Here is a 19364-nt window from a genome sequence, read left to right as displayed (position 1 = left end):
CATGTTATACTTACTTGCTCTGTTGCAGTGGTTTTACACAGGGCTGCCTGGATCCGCCACTTCTCGGGTCCCTCTTCAGCCCTACTGGTCCCTCCCTTCTTTTGAGTGCCCCCACAGCAAACAGCTTGCTATGGGGGCACCCGAGCCAAGCCACAGCTCCATGTGTCCATTCAAACATTAAGTTGTGGTTCGGCTTCGCCCCCTCTTTTTCCTTATTGGCTAACTGACTTTGATTGACAGCAGTGGGAGCAAATGGCACCGCTGATGTGTCTCAGCCAATGAGGAGGGGAGTCCCAGATGTCAGAAGTCGTGGACATTGCTGGATCGAGAGGGGAATCAGGTAAGCATTAGGGGGGAGGGGGGCTGAGGGGGGCTGCTGCACACAGAAGGCTTTTTATCTTAATGCATAGAATGCATTAAGATAAAAAACCTTCTGCCTTTACAAACCCTTTAAGTGATCTGTTGATCATGAAGAGTTTTTACTCTCAGTCTGGCCCTGCCTCTCCCCACTGGTAATTTAATCTCACCTGGAACCTGCAGCCAGTGCTCTCAGTCTGTGGATCAGACAAGTCCTGTCTGGGAGAGCTGCAAGATTAGCAAAAACTAAGCTGTGTATGTAGAAGCTGACAAGCGGTAGGTTTGCTCAGCCTGATAGTTAGGATCTGCAATGTTTGTGTAGTTATTCCCCAGATATGGCTATGCTTTTGTTTTGTGGTTATTTGCCTGTTTATTTTCTGGAACACTGTACAGCACCTGTGAACAAAACTTGTATATAGCTCCAATAAACATCCTTATTATTTGCCACTTCCTCACTGGATTCGGTATCTGTGCCTAAAACATACCTCCCAACCGCCCCAGATTCATTGGGACCATCCTGGATTTTCATTTAAGTCCCGGTGTCCCAGCGAGGAGCCAAGTGCCGAGACAAGTTCCAGCACTTGGCTCCATTGAAATTCCTGGCAGAGGCGCACACACGCTAGCACTTGAGCAGGCAACGGCACGGGCACCGGCGTGGGCACCAGTGCGGCTTTTTTTCCCACACTTCCCTGTGACTCCTCCCCCCACTGTGACTGGCACTGACTCTGGGTCCCAGGGGAAGACAGACCAATCAGGTGCTGCCCTGGGCAAACATGGAGACATGGAGTCAGGTGACAGCAGGTGCAGGGAGCGGGACAGTACCCAGCTCCAGGAGGCGGCTGGCATGAAGAGCAGCGAGAGCAGCCAGGAACAATTAGCCTGGAGGGAGAAGAGCTCCGAAGACCTGCCAGGACCCATGGACAGGCTGACCAGAGGACGGCTGGACAGGCTGACCGGAGGACGGGTGGACAAAAGTGCAGGCAGCCAGGGCCAGCAACAAACAGATCCTTTGGATTGAGCAGCTCGGACATGACCTCCTGTGACCACCCAGCTCCACTACAAGGAAGGTAATGTACTCTGTCTCACACATACCAGCTCCCACAGACAGCAACTACAGACTGGGACATGGGCCACAAGAGAGACTGCAGACAGGGCTGGGGTCTATCTTACTTCCCTCTGCCCTACCCTGCCCCCTCTCCTTCCCCTCCCCTCTCTCCTTCCCTTCCCCACCCTTCCCCTCTCCCCCCTCCTTCCTCTCACCCCCCTCCTTCCCCTCTTCCCCCTCTCCTTCCCCTCTACCCCCGCTTTAATTTGAATCGCCCGGTTCCCACTGTCACACAAGTCCCACCTCCTGGTTTGGCTCCTTGGATAGACAGCAGATTTGTCCAATGCGGGACATGTGCTGTCTATCATAGGTAGGAGCCAATCAAGAAGGTGGGACTTGTGTGATGGCGGGCATCTGGCAATTCAAATTAAAGCTGTCACAGCGGGCGTCACTGACCTGTGTGATGATCCGGCTGGCTCTCCTCTTCCTTTCTTCTCACCGATCCCCTGCACTGGTGAGGCTGCATAGATGGGCACTGGTGAGGCTACATTGGATGGGAACTGGTGAGGCTGCATAGATGGGCACTGGTGAGGCTGCATAGATGGGCACCGGTGAGGCTGCATTGATGGGCACTGGTGAGGCTGCATAGATGGGCACTGGTATAACTGCATTGGATGGGCACTGGTGAGGCTGCCTTGCTGGGCACTGGTCAGGCTGCATAGATGGGCACTGGTTAGGCTACATAAATGGGCACTGGTCAGGCTGCATTGCTGGACACTGGTCAGGCTGCATTGATGGGCACTGGTGAGGCTGCATTTATGGGCGCTGGTGAAGCTGCATAGATGGGCACTGGTAAGGCTGCATAGAAGGGCACTGATCAGGCTGCATTAATGGGCAGTGGTCAAGTTGCATAGATGGGCACTGATGAGGCTGCATAGATGGGCACTAGTGAGGTTGCATTGCTGGGCATCGGTTAGGCTGCATTTCTGGACACTGGTGAGGCTGCATTGCTGGGCACTGGTCAGGTTGCATAGATGGGCACTGGTCAGGCTACATATATGGACACTGCTCAGGCTGCATAGATGGGCACTGGTCAGGCTGCATTGCTGGGCACTGGTGAGGCTTTATTACTAGGCACTGGTCAGGCTGCATTGATGGGAACTGGTCAGGCTGCATAGATGGGCAATGATCAGGCTGCACTGATGGGCAGTGGTAAAGCTGCATAGATGGGCACTGGTGAGGCTGCATAGATGGGCACTAGTGAGGCTGCATATATGGGCACTGGTCAGGCTGCATTGCTGGGCACTGGTGAGGCTTTATTACTGGGCACTGGTCAGGCTGCATTGATGGGAACTGGTTAGGCTGCATAGATGGGCACTGATCAGGCTGCATTGATGGGCAGTGGTCAAGCTGCATAGATGGGCACTGGTGAGGCTGCATAGATGGGCACTAGTGAGGCTGCATATATGGGCACTGGTGAGGCTGCATAGATGGGCACTGGTGAGCCTGCATAGATGGGCACTGGTCAGGCTGCACTGCTGGGCACTGGTGAGGCTGCATTGATGGGCACTGGTCAGGCTGCATAGATGGGCACTGGTCAGGCTGCATTGCTGGGCACTGGTCAGGCTGCATACATGGGCACTTTTTAGGCTGCATTGATGGGCACTGGTCAGGCTGCATTGATGGGCACTGGTGAGGCTGCATAGATGGGCACAGCTAAGACCTGCATTCTTTATGTAGCGCACTGCTGAGCCCTGCATGCTTTATGTAACGCACTCCTGAGCCCTGCATTCTTTATGTAGTACACTCCTGAGCCCTGCATTCTTTACGTAGCATGCTCCTGAGCGCTACTTAGCCCTGCATTCTTTATGTAGTGCACTCCTTAGCCCTGCATTCTTTATGTAGCATGCTCCTTAGCCCTACATTCTTTATGTAGTGCACTCCACAGCCCTGCATTCTTTATGTATCACACTCCTGAACTCTGCACTGTTTTTTCTCTATCTTCATAACATTTGGTAGTCATATCTCAGAAACTTCTAAGATCTTTTTTTTGTTAAGTATCTTTTTTTTATCGCATGGACAAAATGTGAGAAATAACGTATACATCATACAATCATTCCATAAACACATACAACATACACTGCATATATAATTTTATATATATAATTTTAGGAAAATATGCTTGAAAAATAGTTTACCATTTGCCAATAAAAAAAAAAATATCCAATATCTTCTTAAGGGGGGAAGATTTCCCCCTTAAGAAGATACGGAAACCCCTGTATCGAGACACATAGGGGAAGGGGACAGGACGGCACATTTGCACAGGTGATCTGACAGAGAGGAACAACATACCATCCCGATACCAGTTCGGTATTTACCATTGTTTTACCTGACACACTGGCGCACCTAATCTATGTGAGTACCCCAGTTGGGGGCATTTTTTGCTTTCTGTTTATTAAAAGGTTAAAACTCTATTACACTATACACTCACAGAGGTACCATACTGACGAGTCCAGGATTCCGGTGTAACTACAAGAGCCCATGCATGTTCTGACTGCACAGACTGTTCTGACTGTGCTTAGTTGCAAGGTCGCACGCTCTGAGGTAAGCATTAAATACCTAAGGGGAGCACCAGAGTGAGGAACATCACGGCATGTTCTGGATTTTATAATCACATGAACTTTATTGCACTTAGCAGTTTTATAATCGCATGAACTTTATAATCGCATGAACTTTATTATTGGATAAACTCTTTTTGGATACCATATACTTGTACAGGAGCACTTCTTTGAACAACCCAGCAATGCAATATTGATATACTTTATAATACTGGATGCTATATACATGCACAGGAGCACTTTTTTATGCATTAGTGGGTCACTGATAATCTATACAGGAACATAAAAGTGGGAATTTCACCTCTTTGCACAGTAGCACTCTATATCTATTATCATCATTGTTTATGCTTTTATTTACAATATATGTGTAATATTTATATTCAATTTTAATATATGTGTTCATTTATTGCACTATTGTCACTTTACATTGTTGTGAAAGACTTTTTTTTTTTTTTTTCACCATTGGAGGTTTTTTATATATTTCTTTTTACACTGGTATAGTGTATGACTTTGGAAAGTGCAGTGTATATATTTATTTATCAACATTTATCCACATTTGCATGATATATGAGGCATGTTTAACGCTTGCAACTGATTTTTGATAGTTAAGGCATTTTGGATTAGTGGAGGCTCACAGGACTCTTTATATTTAAAAAAAAAAAATATGTCCCCGAATTTCATTTAAAAAATCTGGTCACATTATCATAAGCCCCGCCCCACCTAACGGCGTCATAAACCTTTTCAAGGGCTGGTAGGCACCGGCAGAGTAGCACTTTATATCTATTATCATCATTGTTTATGCTTTTATTTACAATATATGTGTAATATTTATATTCAATTTTAATATATGTGTTCATTTATTGCACTATTGTCACTTTACACTGTTAGGAAAGACTTTTTTTTTTTTTTCACCATTGGAGGTTTTTTATATGTTTCTTTTTACACTGGTATAGTGTATGACTTTGCAAAGCGCAGTGTATATATTTATTTATCCACATTTATCTACATTTGCATGATATATGAGGCATGTTCCCAAATTTCATTTAAAAAATCTGGTCACATTATCATAAGCCCCACCCCACCTCCCGGCGTCATAAACCTTTTAAAGGGCTGGGAAGCACCGGCAGAGAGGTTAAGAGGTTAAGTTAAGTAGGGGTATGCTAGAACCTCTGTCAGTTTGTTTTGAAACAAGCAGAACCGTTACAGAAAGGAAAAAGCATGTGCCTTTTTTCCATTTTAAAGCTAAAATAAAATGTGTGTATATATACATTTTAAATGAAACAGCAGCTATTATAAGGTTTAAAAATCCATGTGTATGCAGGACAGTATATACAAATGATAATAAAGTCTAGGTAAGCTCATTGTTACTTTGTAGTTCATCTTCATTAAAGTTTATACCTGTTGATGTACTGGATGCCCAAAAGAATATGTTAGTCTTGTCAGCATGTGTCAAATTATTTAACCATAACTCTATGGCTAATTTGCATGACTAAATCATTATATATAATATAATATAATATAATTATATTTTTAATGACATTGGGGTCAATTCACTAACCTTTACGCATACGATAAGGGTATCATGTTTCTCATTTGCATAAATTATTGCATGCAGTAAATTAAGTCCAATTCACAAAAAAAAAAAAAAAAAAACAATTAAGCAGTATTTACCAAAAAAAGCATGCAATAATTATCACCAGGGTTTTGCTGGCGGCATCACATGCAGTATTTGTCAAGAAACAGCTTGGGGGTCAGTGACTCCAGGCTGTTTTTTGACAAGTAGCTGGTTGCCAAGCAATGGGTGGGGAAGCCGGCCGCCACGTTCTTAACAACAGATGACTCATCAGCTGTCAGCGTGCTTCGCCGCTAACAGCTGATTGTAAAAAAAAAAGCCCACAATGAAAAAGTATGGAAAAAAAACTGTGTGGGTTCTCCCCCCCCATGCATTCCAAGCCCTTTGGGCACCCCATGTCAAAATGTTTTTAAAAAATGGCGTGGGGTCTCCCTAAAATCCATACCAGACCCTTATCCAAGCATGCAGCCCGACAAGTAAGGAAAGGGGGAGGAGACAAGCGAGAGCCCCCCCCCTGAACCATACCAGGCCACATGCCCTCAACATGGGGGGGTGGGTGCTTTGGGGGAAGGGGGATTTGCCCCCCCCACCCCAAAGCACCTTGTCCCCATGTTGGTGGGGACAAGGGCTTAATCTCCACAACCATGGCCGGTGGTTGTGGGGGTCTGTGAGCAGGGGGCTTATCAGAATCTGGAAGCCCCCTTTCACAAGGGGGGCCCCCAGATCCCAGCCCCCCCATTTGAATGAGTTTGGAGTACATAGTACCCCTACCCATTCACAAAAAAAGTGTCAAAAAAGTAAGAAAAACCCAGAGAGTTTCTTTCTCAAATCCTTTATTGAAAAATAAGTGTCCCCCCATGTAAATCTATTGTCAATCACGACACCTACGCACCGCCGGTACCCAAAAAAAAAGAAAAAACGAACTCTGTTCTCGGACGACTGGCAACTGAATGCCTCCTTCGCTCCTTGACTATCCTCACTAGAGTTTAGGTCATACAGGGCACTATAGAAATTTTGAAACTGTTGGGCAATATCCTCGTTTTTAGATTGGGCCGCACCTGATGAGTCCATGATATGATGAACTGTGGAAGCAAGCGTGCGTTACTGAGTAGCCCTAGCCAGGAGCTTGCCTGGCTTATTCCCTTGTTCATAGAACAATTTCTGGGTTAGGACATGCCGCCGACGCCCTCTTTTAAAGAGTTCTTCCAATAACAACAAACGAGTTTCCTCCAGTTCTTGTGCTATCGTAATTGCCTGTGAGCGCTTATGTTGGGTTTCCAGCTTACAGATCTTATCGGAGAGCTCCACTATTAGAGCTTGGCTTTCTTTTTTTCTTCCGGGCTGCTATGGAAAGCAGATGGCCTCTTATGACACTATTGTGTGCCTTTATTTATAAATTTAATTTAATTTCATTTATTTCATTTATAAATATTTGGGTGTTTGGATCAGCAATTTCATTTTGATCTATCAAATAACTGAAGGACACAGTAATATTTCAGAAGTGAAATGAGGTTTATTGGATTAACAGAAAATGCGCAATATGCATCAAAACAGAATTAGACAGGTGCATAAATTTGGGCACCCTTGTCATTTTGTTGATTTGAATACCTGTAACTACTTAGCACTGATTAATTGGAACGCACAATTGGTTTGGTGAGCTCATTAAGCCTTGAACTTCATAGACAGGTGCATCCAATCATGAGAAAAGGTATTTAAGGTGGCCAATTGCAAGTTGTTGTTCTCTTTGACTCTCCTCTGAAGAGTGGCAACATGGGGGCATCAAAACAACTCTCGAATGACCTGAAAACAAAGATTGTTCTACATTATGGTTTAGGGGAAGGCTAAAAAAGTTATTGCAGAGATATAAGCTGTCAGTGTCCACTGTGAGGAACATACTGAGGAAATGGAAGACCACAGGCACAGTTCTTGCTAAGACCAGAAGTGGCAGGCCACATAAAATATTGGAGAGGCAAAGGCGAAGGATGGTGAGAACGGTCAAAAACAGCCCACGGACCACCTCCAAAGACCTACAACATCACTTGCTGCAGATGTGCATCCTTCAACAATTCAGCGCACTTTGCACAGGGAGAAGCTGTATGGGAGAGTGATGCGAAAGAAGCCTTTTCTGCACACACGCCACAAACGGAGGTATGCAAACGCACATTTGGACAAGCCAGCTTCATTTTGGAGTAAGGTGCTGTGGACTGATGAAACAAAGATTGAGTTATTTGGTCATAACAAGGGGCTTTATGCATGGTGGCAAAAGAACACAGCATTCCAAGAAAAACACTTGCTACCCACAGTAAAATTTGGTGGAGGTTCCATCATGCTGTGGGGCTGTGTGGCCAGTGCCGGTACTGGGAATCTGGTTAAAGTTGAGGGTCGCATGGATTCCACTTAATATCAGCAGAACAAGACAACGACCCAAAACACTGCTAAAAATCTACTTGGGCATTTATGCAGAGGAACAAGTACAATGTTCTGGAATGGCCATTCCAGTCCCCAGACCTGAATATCATTGAACATCTGAGGGGTGATTTGAAGCATGCTCGGCAAACCATCAATCCTAATTGAACTGGAGATGTTTTGTAAGGAGGAATGGTCCAAAATACATTCATCCAGAATCCAGACACTCATTACAGGCTATAGGAAGCATCTAGAGGCTGTTATTTCTGCCAAAGGAGGCTCTACTAAAAATTGATGTGATTTTTCTGTTGGGGTGCCCAAATTTATGCACCTGTCTAATCTCATTTTGATGCATATTGCGCATTTTCTGTTAATCCAATAAACCTCATTTTACTACTGAAATATTACTGTGTCCTTCAGTTATTTGATAGATCAAAGTGAAATTGCTGATCCAAACACCCAAATATTTATAAATGACAGTCATGGAAATTGTCAGGGGTTCCTAAACTTTTGCATATGACTGTAAATAGATAGTCCAGTCTCGAATATTGATTGTGTGGAGGTGAGAAAAAGGTATAATTAATCCTTATCCCTCGGATAGAGGGTCCGCCAAGTATCATGCAATGTAAGAGAAGCCAAGTGAAGTTTGATCTGATGAAGAGCAGAGAAGGGAAGAACAGAGGCATCATTGGAGGTATCCATCAGAGGGTTCGGGGGGACGCAGAAGTCCCCCCCCCCCGAGAATTAAGAGGCCAGTCTGAAAGAGCGTAAGTTTCATAAGAACATCTCGCAAAAAAGGTACCTGTTTGGAGTTGGGGCAATACACATTTGCCAGTGTCACTGGTCTATTTTTCTAGATACCATTTAGGAAGATAGGTACCTTCCATCCAGATGCGATAATTGATCTTAAATTAAATGAAAATGATTGAGAAAGCAGAATCGAGACTCCCTTAGTCTTAGAGTCTAGGTAGCATGATACGACCTGGGGATTCTTCTAATAGAAAGGCGAGGAAAAGAGCCCATCTTGAAGTGTGTTTCCTGCATGAAAATGATTTGTGCCCTATGGCGATGTGCTTCTGCAAGAAGGCTGCTACGCTTCTCAGGAACATTAATGCCTTTAATATTAAGTGTGTATACTTTGAGAGAGAGAGGAGCTAAGAAATTTAGGGTACGAGACATGGTCAGAAATCTGGGTACCTGATTAAATCTGTTCACTAAAGCAAATCACCAGGTGATCTGGATGGAGAGAGCAGCCGCAGAAATCAAAATGATATGTAGGAAAGCAAAAAAAAATGGGGGGGTGGGACGGGACAGGAGGATAGGGGAAGATACGAGGGAAAAGAAGAGCAAGAAGCTGGGAGTAAATGTGGTAAAGCAAAAGTGACTACTCTATGTCGTTTGACCCAGTCAGAGTGGTGGGGGTATGAAGATTCTCAAAAGGAAGGGCCAAACACTTACTAAACACTTCTAATATACACCACAGGTGAAAATACACCTGCTAGTCCACCTAAAAAGGGGAAAACTGTGGGGAAATAAGGGAAGGGAAAGGCATGCCGGAGAGGTACAAAGGAGAGCCTGCCTCTGCATCTGTTATCTGTCCGCTTCCCCTAGGCCCTGTCCCAGGCTCATAAGACAGTTCCCTTTACCGACTCTAGAATAATAATGAAGCCTAGACAGCGTCAGCGACCAGTCTGAGTAGCGTTGGGCAAGGGCTCCAGCTATAGATCATGCACCAGGATGTGCAAGACCGCAGGCCAGAATTCCCCCAATCCAAATTGCACCACAGTAGATAAATATAAAAATGCATAACAGTTGGGCCATATTTTATAACAGACAAAACAGTTGTAACAGTGGCAACTATAAACGTTAGTCAAGATAAGCTATAATGGGGTCTAGAATTCCCTAAAAGTATTGTAACTAGGGAACACCAGATAAAGGGCAGGACCCTCGGATCCTAATCTACACCTTTATGTGTACAAGCGTCCGCGTGAAGCTCTAAAAAGGCAGTGATCTCTGGCGTAGGACTCACAACTCTGTCATTGCTGCCATCAACCTAGGGCAACATGTGATAACTCTTAGGCATATATTTATGTCCATCACCATAGTTCCCCTGCAGGAAAAGGAAAGGAAATGATATAGGATAACTTCCGCTAAAGCAATTTTGCTCACATACTGGTTCATGGCAGTCTTAATGTTTGTGTTATGTGAGCGAAGTGATGGACCCAAATCTCAAGAGTCAAGTGAGTATCTCTTAATAGTAAGTGCCTATAAAAACATTGAAAGGGGCAAATGGAAGATCGAGACCTCGAGACCTCGAGATACAGTGCCTTGCAAAAGTATTCACCCCCCTTGCCATTTTTCATGTTTTGTTGCCTCACAACCTGGAATTAACATGGATTGTTTGAGGATTTGCATCATTTAATTTACAGAACATGCCCACAACTTTGAAGATGTTTTTTTTTAATTGTGAAGCAAACAACAAATAGGACAAAATAACAGAAAAAGTCAATGTGCATAACTATTCACCCCTAAAGTCAATAATTTGTAGAGCCACCTTTTGCGGCTCTCCCAGCTCCAAGTCGCTTTGGATAAGTCTCTATGAGCTTGCCACATCTTACCACTGGGATTTTTGCCCATTCCTCCTTGCAAAACTGCTCCAGCTCCTTCAAGTTGGATGGTTTGCGCTTGTGAACTGCAATCTTTAAGTCTGACCACAGATTTTCTATTGGATTGAGGTCTGGGCTTTGACTAGGCCAACACATTTACATGTTTCCCTTTAAATCACTCAAGTGTTGCTTTAGTAGTGTGTTTGGGGTCATTGTCCTGCTGGAATGTAAACCTCTGTCCTAGCCCCAAATTACACACAGAGTGGTACAGGTTTTACTCAAGAATATCCCTGTATTTAGCACCATCCATCTTTCCCTCAACTCTGACCAGTTTCCCAGTCCTGACTGCTGAAAAACATCCCCACAGCGTGATGCTACCACCACCATGTTTCACTGTGGCGATGTGATGTGTTTGGTTTGCGCCAGACATAGCGTTTTCTTTGATGGCCAAAAAGTTAAATTTTAATCTCATCAGACCAGATGATACATACATACATTTTGGGAGTCTGCCACATGCCCTTTTGCAAACTCAAAATGTGCCATTTTGTTTTTTGCTGAAAGTAATGGCTTTCTTCTGGCCACTCTGCCATAAAGCCCATCTCTATGGAGAGTAGGGCTTATTGTCGTCCTATGTACAGATACTCCAGTTTCTGCTGTGGAACCCTGCAGCTCCTCCAGGGTTATCTTAGGTCTCTGTGCTGCCTCTCTGATTAATGCCCTCCGTGTGTTTTGGTGTGCGGCTGTCTCTTGGCAGGTTTGATGTTGTGCCATGTTCTTTCCATTTGGTTATGATAGATTTGATGGTGCTCCTAGAGCTCATCAAAGATTTGGATATTTTTTTATAACCTAACCCTGACTTGTACTTCTCAACAACATTGTCCCTTACTTGTTTGGTTATGATATATTTGATGGTGCTCCTAGGGATTATCAAAGATTTGGATATTTTTTTATAACCTAACCCTGTAGGTTATGACTGTATATAACCTGTATATAACCTCCATATGCAATATGTCTATCAAGAGTAGTAAGAAAAGGGCGCAGATCCCTCCTATGCCAGAGCGTAATGGCAGATAGATCCTGGAAGATCTGTATATGCGCCCTCTCATGAGTCAATTGCCCATGGGTACGAGCCAGATGTAGTATATCTTCTTTCTGTGTGAAGCTGACTAAGCAACAAATGGTGTCCCTGGGGGGATCAGCATCCTGACCTCTAGGACTGGGTGCCCTGTGACACCTTACCATCTCCACTGGTGCATATGGCGGTCTGCCAAGTAAGGTGTTGCAAATGACCCAAACCACTGATTGCAGCTGAGGACCTTCCACTGACTCCAGAATCCCTCTTATACGCAGATTACACCTCCAGACCCTATTGTCAAGGTCCTCTAGGTGACGGCTTATATCAATTAAATGTTGAGCATGCACACTTGTGGTTTTCTGTACTTGCTGAATAGCTTCACCATGAGTCAGGGCCACATTCTCCAAGTGCTCCAAGGGAGAATCCACTGCTCTCAGATCAGTTTGGAGATCCGAGATCGCTGCTGACAATGTATTTTTAATGTCCATGGCCATCATCTGCAAATCAGCTAAGCTGAGGAGCGGAGAGGGCTGAGAGCCAAGGTTATTATCAGCTCCTGTCATAACTGTGTTGTTCACTGGGGCAGCGCGGCTCTCCGAACTGCAACTCGAGGCCTGAGGTGGGGCCTGGGAGTCAGTTTGTTGGGTGCAGAATAGAGCTGAGATATTCCAGCTTAGCTGCGTGTCGCTATACTTCTGGGATCTGATGCCTGTGGAGCTTCTATCCACCATGTTACTGGCCTAATACGTGCTCTCTCCCGCTTATAGTAAGCTATGTAAAGGCTCTGGGTGTTGGAGCTCCTTTCCTAAGCTGCAATCACAGTCCGGTACCAGGCCATGCCCCCTTAGTTTAGTTCCACTTTATGATTTACTGCTGTTTGAGGGCTCTGAGCTTCAGCAAAATGGCATCCTCCTGCAAGAAGCAAGTTGTTATGGGTAAAGTTGCACTTTAGGTTAAACGGAGAAAGAATTTGCAACTAAACAGGAAAGCAGCATAGAAACCAACCACTAAGGGACTCTAACCCTCAATCTTCTGATCCAAAGTCAGATGCCTTATCCATTAGTCCACACGGTCCGCCTCTGGGTCACCATTTTTGTTTGTGGTGTTCGGCTGAGCCAAACACTTGAAGATCACCTGGGACTTCTTCTACTTTCTTTGCTCAAACAGCTTTGGTAGAAAGGATCTGAAAAGTTTGACTTGGTGCCAAGGCCATGCTTTAAGAAGTGCATTTGCAAAAGGGCCTAGGTGCAGAGTGTTAATACAGCTCCTTGACAGTGGTAATAGATCAATAGAGTACCACTTGTAGATATTTCTAGAGGCAGCCAGAAACATCAAAATGTGTTGTCAGGATGGCTGAGTGGTCTAAGGCACCAGACTCAGGAGATGTTTCCTCACATTGTGTGGGTGTTCTGGTCACCAAATGGAGGCGTTGGTTCAAATGCCACTTCTAACAAAAATTTTACACATTTAGCTTGAACTAGAATGACCACTTCCACTGTGTTTTCATGCTACTATGTCACTGACAAAAAAACAAAAACAAATAATCCCAAAACTTTGCAGATACTTCATAAAGATCAAATTGTTCTGAAAACCCTGCTAGGCCATGCTGTAAAATCTGTTATTTCAAGTGCAACTTTAGTCAGAAAATTAAGTCCTGCTAGATCACTTCAGGTTGGCCTGTTTTGCATGTATAGTTATGTAAAACATTACAAATAAGTGTACATACACTTGAAAATCCAGTAATACACTGTTTCACCCTGCTCTGCACATACTCAGTTGCTCTCCCATTTTAGGCATATTTGGGCACTACTGAGTTTGGAGAGGCTGATCGATTGACAGCCTTAAAGCGCAATTAAACCCTCCTATCCTTTACAGCCAATGAAGCTGCTTCTGTTTAAACTGCGATGGCCATGGTGCTGCACATGTGATCAGTTATGACACCAGCCATTTGATGGTTTGACAGTTTGGTTGAGAACACAAGCAAATGTGACAGTTATCAATCCCGGGATTTCAGGATTCTAACTGTTTTTTGAAACTTAGACATGTGCATTCGTTTTCGTCTGAATGCATTTTCATCCGAATTTCAGGTATTTTTGTTATCGTTTTTAACAAGCAATAACGAAAGTGCAGAATCCGAAAAACAAAAGATCCGACATAAACAAATGCTTTATTTTTGTTTTAGTTGTGACAACAGTTCGATATAGATAGGAGATTCGACATGATGCTAACAATAACAATCTGTGTCCATCGAACCTGTGGTTGAATGTGCCTAACCTTAGCTCTATTAGTCCAAGATTATTCTACATAGAGGGAAAAGATTCGACATAGAGGGAAAAGATTGCTGCTGGAATTGGGTGGGGGAAGTAAAATAAAAATAATGATAATGATGAATGTTATTGGCTGATTGTAACCAAAGAGGAGGAGCAGTAAAATAGCTAGAACTAAGTACACACGTACAGCCAACTTACTTTCACTTACGATTTGCTAGCAGAGAGAGACACACACACTGAATCATTTCAGAAGACAGTCAATCTTAGCTGGTCTGTTTGTCAGAGAACTTGAATTATTTAGCAATTAAGAATAAGCACAGCAGCAGAACAATAGTGAAGCAAGCTACTGTTCAACTTAACTTTTTCATAATAATCTGCTGCTATTGTTCTAGTGTTGTGAACTTGATAGTGATACTAGTGTTGCTAGTGTTGTGATAGCCTCAGAGGCTGCCCGTGTTGGGGGGGGGGATTTATTATTATAGATTCTATATTATAGATTGAGACTCTATATACCCTATCTTGTTACCTGTCTAATCAGTGATCACTATCACCAGTCCATTTTCTGTTTGAACTATATACATTCAACATGAACGACGAAGATTCGACAAAGCAGCAAAACATTCGACAGATACCATAAGCCTTCAATGACAGATTCGACCTTAATTAATTTGGATTTTCGGACGAATGCAATTTATTAACGAAAAACGAAATAAAAATGAAATTCGGGAGTAACTAAATAAATAATTTTTTCATACAAAAACGAATTTCCGAAACAAAATATTTCAGTGTGCACATGCCTATTGAAACTGTTAAATCAATTGGTTTAGCTCCACTTTATGATTTATTGCTGTTTGGGGGCTCTGGGCTTCAGCAAAATAGCAGCCTTCAGCGAGAAGCAAGTTGTTATGGGTAAAGTTACACTTTAAGTTAAACGGAGCAAGAATTTGCAAGTAAAGGTCACAGGAACTGGAAAGCAGCATAGAAAACAACCACGAAGAGACTCAAACCCTCAATCTTCTGATCCATAGTCAGACGCTTTATCCATTAGGCCACGCAGTTTGCCACAGTGCCACCATTTTTGTTTGTGGTGTGAGGATCAGCCAAACACTAGAAGATCACCTGGGACATCCTCCTCTACTTGCTTTGCTCAAGCAGATTTGGTAGAAAGGATCTGAAAAGTTTGAATTGGTGCCAAGGTCATGCTTTAAGAAGTGCATTTGCAAAAGGGCCTAGGTGCAGAGTGTTAATACAGCTCCTTGACAATGGTAGTAAGTCAATAGAGTACCACGAGTAGATGATATTTCCAGATGCAGCCAGTAATCTCAGACCTTCTTGTCAGGATGGCCGAGTGGTGTAAGGCGCCCGACTCAAGAGATGCTTCTTCTTATTGTGTGGGTGTTCTGGTCTCCACATGAAGGTGTGGTTTCAAATCCCACTTCTGACAAAAAGTTTACACATTTAGCTTGAACTAGAATGACCACATCCACTGTGTTTTCATTAGGCCACGCAGTCTGCCACAGGGCCACCATTTTTGTTTGTGGTGTGCGGATCAGCCAAACACTTGAAGATCACCTGGGACATCCTCTTCTACTTGCTTTGCTCAAGCAGATTTGGTAGAAAGGATCTGAAAAGTTTGACTTGGTGCCAAGGTCATGCTTTAAGAAGTGCATTTGCAAAAGGGCCCAGGTGCAGAGTGTTAATACAGCTCCTTGACAATGGTAATAGAGCAATAGAGTATCACGTGTAGATGATATTTCCAGAGGCAGCCAGAAAACCTAAATTGTTTTGTCAGGAAGGCTGAGTGGTCTAAGGCACCAGACTCTAGAGATGTTTCTTCACATTGTGTGGGTGTTCTTGTCTCCAAATGGAGGCATGGGTTCAAATCCCACTTCTGACAAAATGTTTATGCATTTAGCTTGAACTAGAATGACCACTTCCACTGTGTTGTCATGCTACCATGTCACTGACAAAAAACAAAAACACATAATCCCAAAACTTTGCAGATCCTTAATAAAGATCAAATTGTTCTGCAAACTCTGCTAGGCCATGCTGTAAAATTTAATTTTTCAAGTGCAACTTTAGTCAGAAAATTAAGTCCTGCTAGATCACTTCAGGTTGGCCTGTTTTGCATGTATAATTATATAAAACATTAAAAATAAGTGTCCATACACTTGAAAATCCAGTAAAATACTGTTTCACCCTGCTCTGCACATAGCAGCAGCTCTGATCATAGCATCAGTTCCACCACTTGATCGTTCTTATAGGCTAAGGGAGGAGATGCCCCCCCTCCCGCCGCCATCTGGTGCTTCTCCGTACTCTCCCCTGCCATCAGGGGCCTGGAGAAAGAATCGGCTGGCGCCGGATGACTACGATAGAGATGACTGGTGACCCTACATATGTAAATGCCGTTCAAACTACACATGTGAGGTATGGCCGCGTGTGTTAGAGCACGTGCAACAATTCTAGCACTAGACATCCTCTGTAACTCTAAACTGGTAACCTGTAAAGATTTTCAAAGCGTCACCTATGGAGATTTTTAAGTACCGAAGTTTGCCGCCATTCCAGTATCTATTTACTCAGCGTAACATCATCCTTCACATTATACAAAAAAATTGGGCTAACTTTACTTTACTTTAAAAAACAAAACTTGCAATTTAGCCAAAGGTTTCATTTATCCTCCAGCAAGTTATTGTGCTATTCTTCCCCTAAATCAGCACAGAGATTTAGACACTCTTTTTTTTTTTAATCGACAATTATTCCAACAATTCCATTTCTGCCCACTCCTCCTCAAACAGCTGAGAAGGAAGTCAGTTTAATCTTTTTTCGTATATTTACATGGTATGCCACTGAAGTGCTAGTTACAGTTGACACAAACTGTCACCTTAGGCTAAAGAAGACTCTGTGATAATAATAACTGTGTTTTTTGTAGAAGGATTATCTTAAATGTGAAACCTTCAAATACAAAATACGTTTTAAACCTGTAGTTACAGTACTTATGACTTCCTCCAAATGTGTTCTTTTTCTAAAAATTCTTTATGCTGTCTAAAAAGAAACTACTGCTAGAAAGCTTAAAGCAAAATGTATTTTTTATTTATAAAAACATTTTTAAAAAGCACAGTTAAAATACTTACCTTCAATCCTCATCCGGTACCCACAGCACCTCTTCATTGCCAAAAGATGTTCCCTGACTTTTGCGATAAATGGCACCTAGGGGTTTATTTATTAAAACTGGAAAGTACTAAATCTAGCGCAGCTGTGCATAGAAACCAATCAGCTTCCTGGTTTTATTATCGAAGCTTTATTGAATGAGATTAAGTTAGAAGCTGCTTGGCCACCAATCACAGCTGCACCAGATTCTGAGTGCACCTGTTTTAGTAAATCTATCCCCTTGTGTCCATCAACTGGAAAGGCTGATTACTGTAACCTGAATGCAGGGTGTCATGGGCCCACCCTCTCAGGAGGCATCACCACCACACCCTTATATTTACAATATACTGGTATAGAGAGCCATCTTGTCAGTGCTAATCCCTGCAACAGAAAAGACCATTCCAACTTCAGGAAAGGTGAAGAGGGAGAAAACCCTGCAGAGTTACATGACAAGCCTGCAAACTTTGGTAAAAAGTAAGTATATTAACCACTTAAGGACCACCCTCGTTTTGGATTTTAGGTGTTTACATGTTTAAAACAGTTTTTTTGCTAGAAAATTACTAAGAACCCCCAAACATCATATATGTTTTTTTTTTAACACCCTAGAGAATAAAATGGCGGTTGTTGCAATACTTTTTTTTGCACCGTATTTGCGCAGCGGTCTTATAAGCGCACTTTTTTTGGAAAAAATTCAGTTTTTTGAATAAAAAAATAAGACAACAGTAAAGTTAGCCCAATTTTTTTTTTATATTATGAAATATAATGTTATGCCAAGTAAACTGATACCCAACATATCACGCTTCAAAATTGCGCCCGCTCGTGGAATGGCGTCAAACTTTTACCCTCAAAAATCTCCATAGGCGATGTTTAAAAAATTTGACAGGTTGCATGTTTTGCGTTACAGAGGAGGCCTAGGGCTAGAATTATTGCTCTCACTCTACCGGTCGTGGCGATACCTCACATGTTTGGTTTGACCACCGTTTTCATATGCGGGCGCTACTCGCGTATGCGTTCGCTTCTGCATGCGAGCTCGTCGGTACGGGGAGTTTTTTAAAAAAAAAAATGTATTTTTATTATTTATTTTACATTATTTTATTTTTTTTTACACTGTTTTAAAAAAAAAATGTGTCACTTTTATTCCTATTACAAGGAATGTAAACATCCCTTGTAATAGAAAAAAGCATGACAGGACCTCTTAAATATGAGATCTGGGGTCAAAAAGACCTCAGATCTCATATTTACACTAAAATGCAATAAAAAAAGTCATTTAAAAAAATTACCATTGAAAAAAATATGCCTTTAAGAGGCGTGGGTGGAAGTGACGTTTTGACGTCGCTTCCGCCCAGCAGTGTCATGGAGACGAGTGGGCGCCATCTTTGCCTCACTCGTCTCCAGACACAGGACGGAGACGGACGCGATCACCTCCGCCGCTACCGACGGCTCCGGTAAGCGGCGGAGGGCACCGGATCACGGCATGAGGGGGGGCCCTCTCCCGCCACCGACGGCAAATCCGTCGCAGGGACCACTTTTATCAGAAAGCTGACCGCCGCACGAAAACGGGGGTATACCGGGGTTATGGCAGCTGCCATAACAACGGTATCCCCCTTCAGAGTTTGGACGTACATCGTCGTGCGGCGGTCCGGAAGTAGTTAAAAAAATATAGTAGAAAAACATGTAGCAAGACTTCTATGGAAGCAAGAAGGTATGGATGGAGGAGGAAATCTTCCAAAGGGGACTTTAGTTCTGGTGACTCTAGTGATATCCCGGAATTTCCTCTAATTTCCTGTTTTGGCTATTGGACAAGAAGTGAAGCAAAATTTCCCCTATAGATCACAGATGACAAAAACGTGAGGGGTTTTAAACCCTCCCTTACTCTATCCAAAATGAAAAAAAAAAGTTTTTCCTTTTGTTCTACTTCAAGTGTATCAATGGGATAGTAGATTTAAGTTATATACATTGGTTTTACATTATCTTACAAAAATGAGTACACCCCTCACGTTTATATAAATATTTTATTATATCTTTTCATGTGACAACACTGAAGAAATGACACTTTGCTTCAATGTAAAGTAGTAAGTGTACAGCTTGTATAACAGTGTAAATTTGCTGTCCCGTCAAAATAACTCAACACACAGCCATTAATGTCTAAACAGTTGGCAACAAAAGTGAGTACACCCCTATGTGAAAATGTCCAAATTGGGCTCAAAGTTTCAATATTTTGTGTGGTCACCATTATTTTCCAGCACTGCCTTAACCTTCTTGGGCAT

This window comes from Aquarana catesbeiana, linkage group LG09, assembly GCF_042186555.1.
Source record: "Aquarana catesbeiana isolate 2022-GZ linkage group LG09, ASM4218655v1, whole genome shotgun sequence".
Lineage (NCBI taxonomy): Eukaryota > Metazoa > Chordata > Amphibia > Anura > Ranidae > Aquarana > Aquarana catesbeiana.
Note: the sequence above shows the minus strand (reverse complement) of the source record.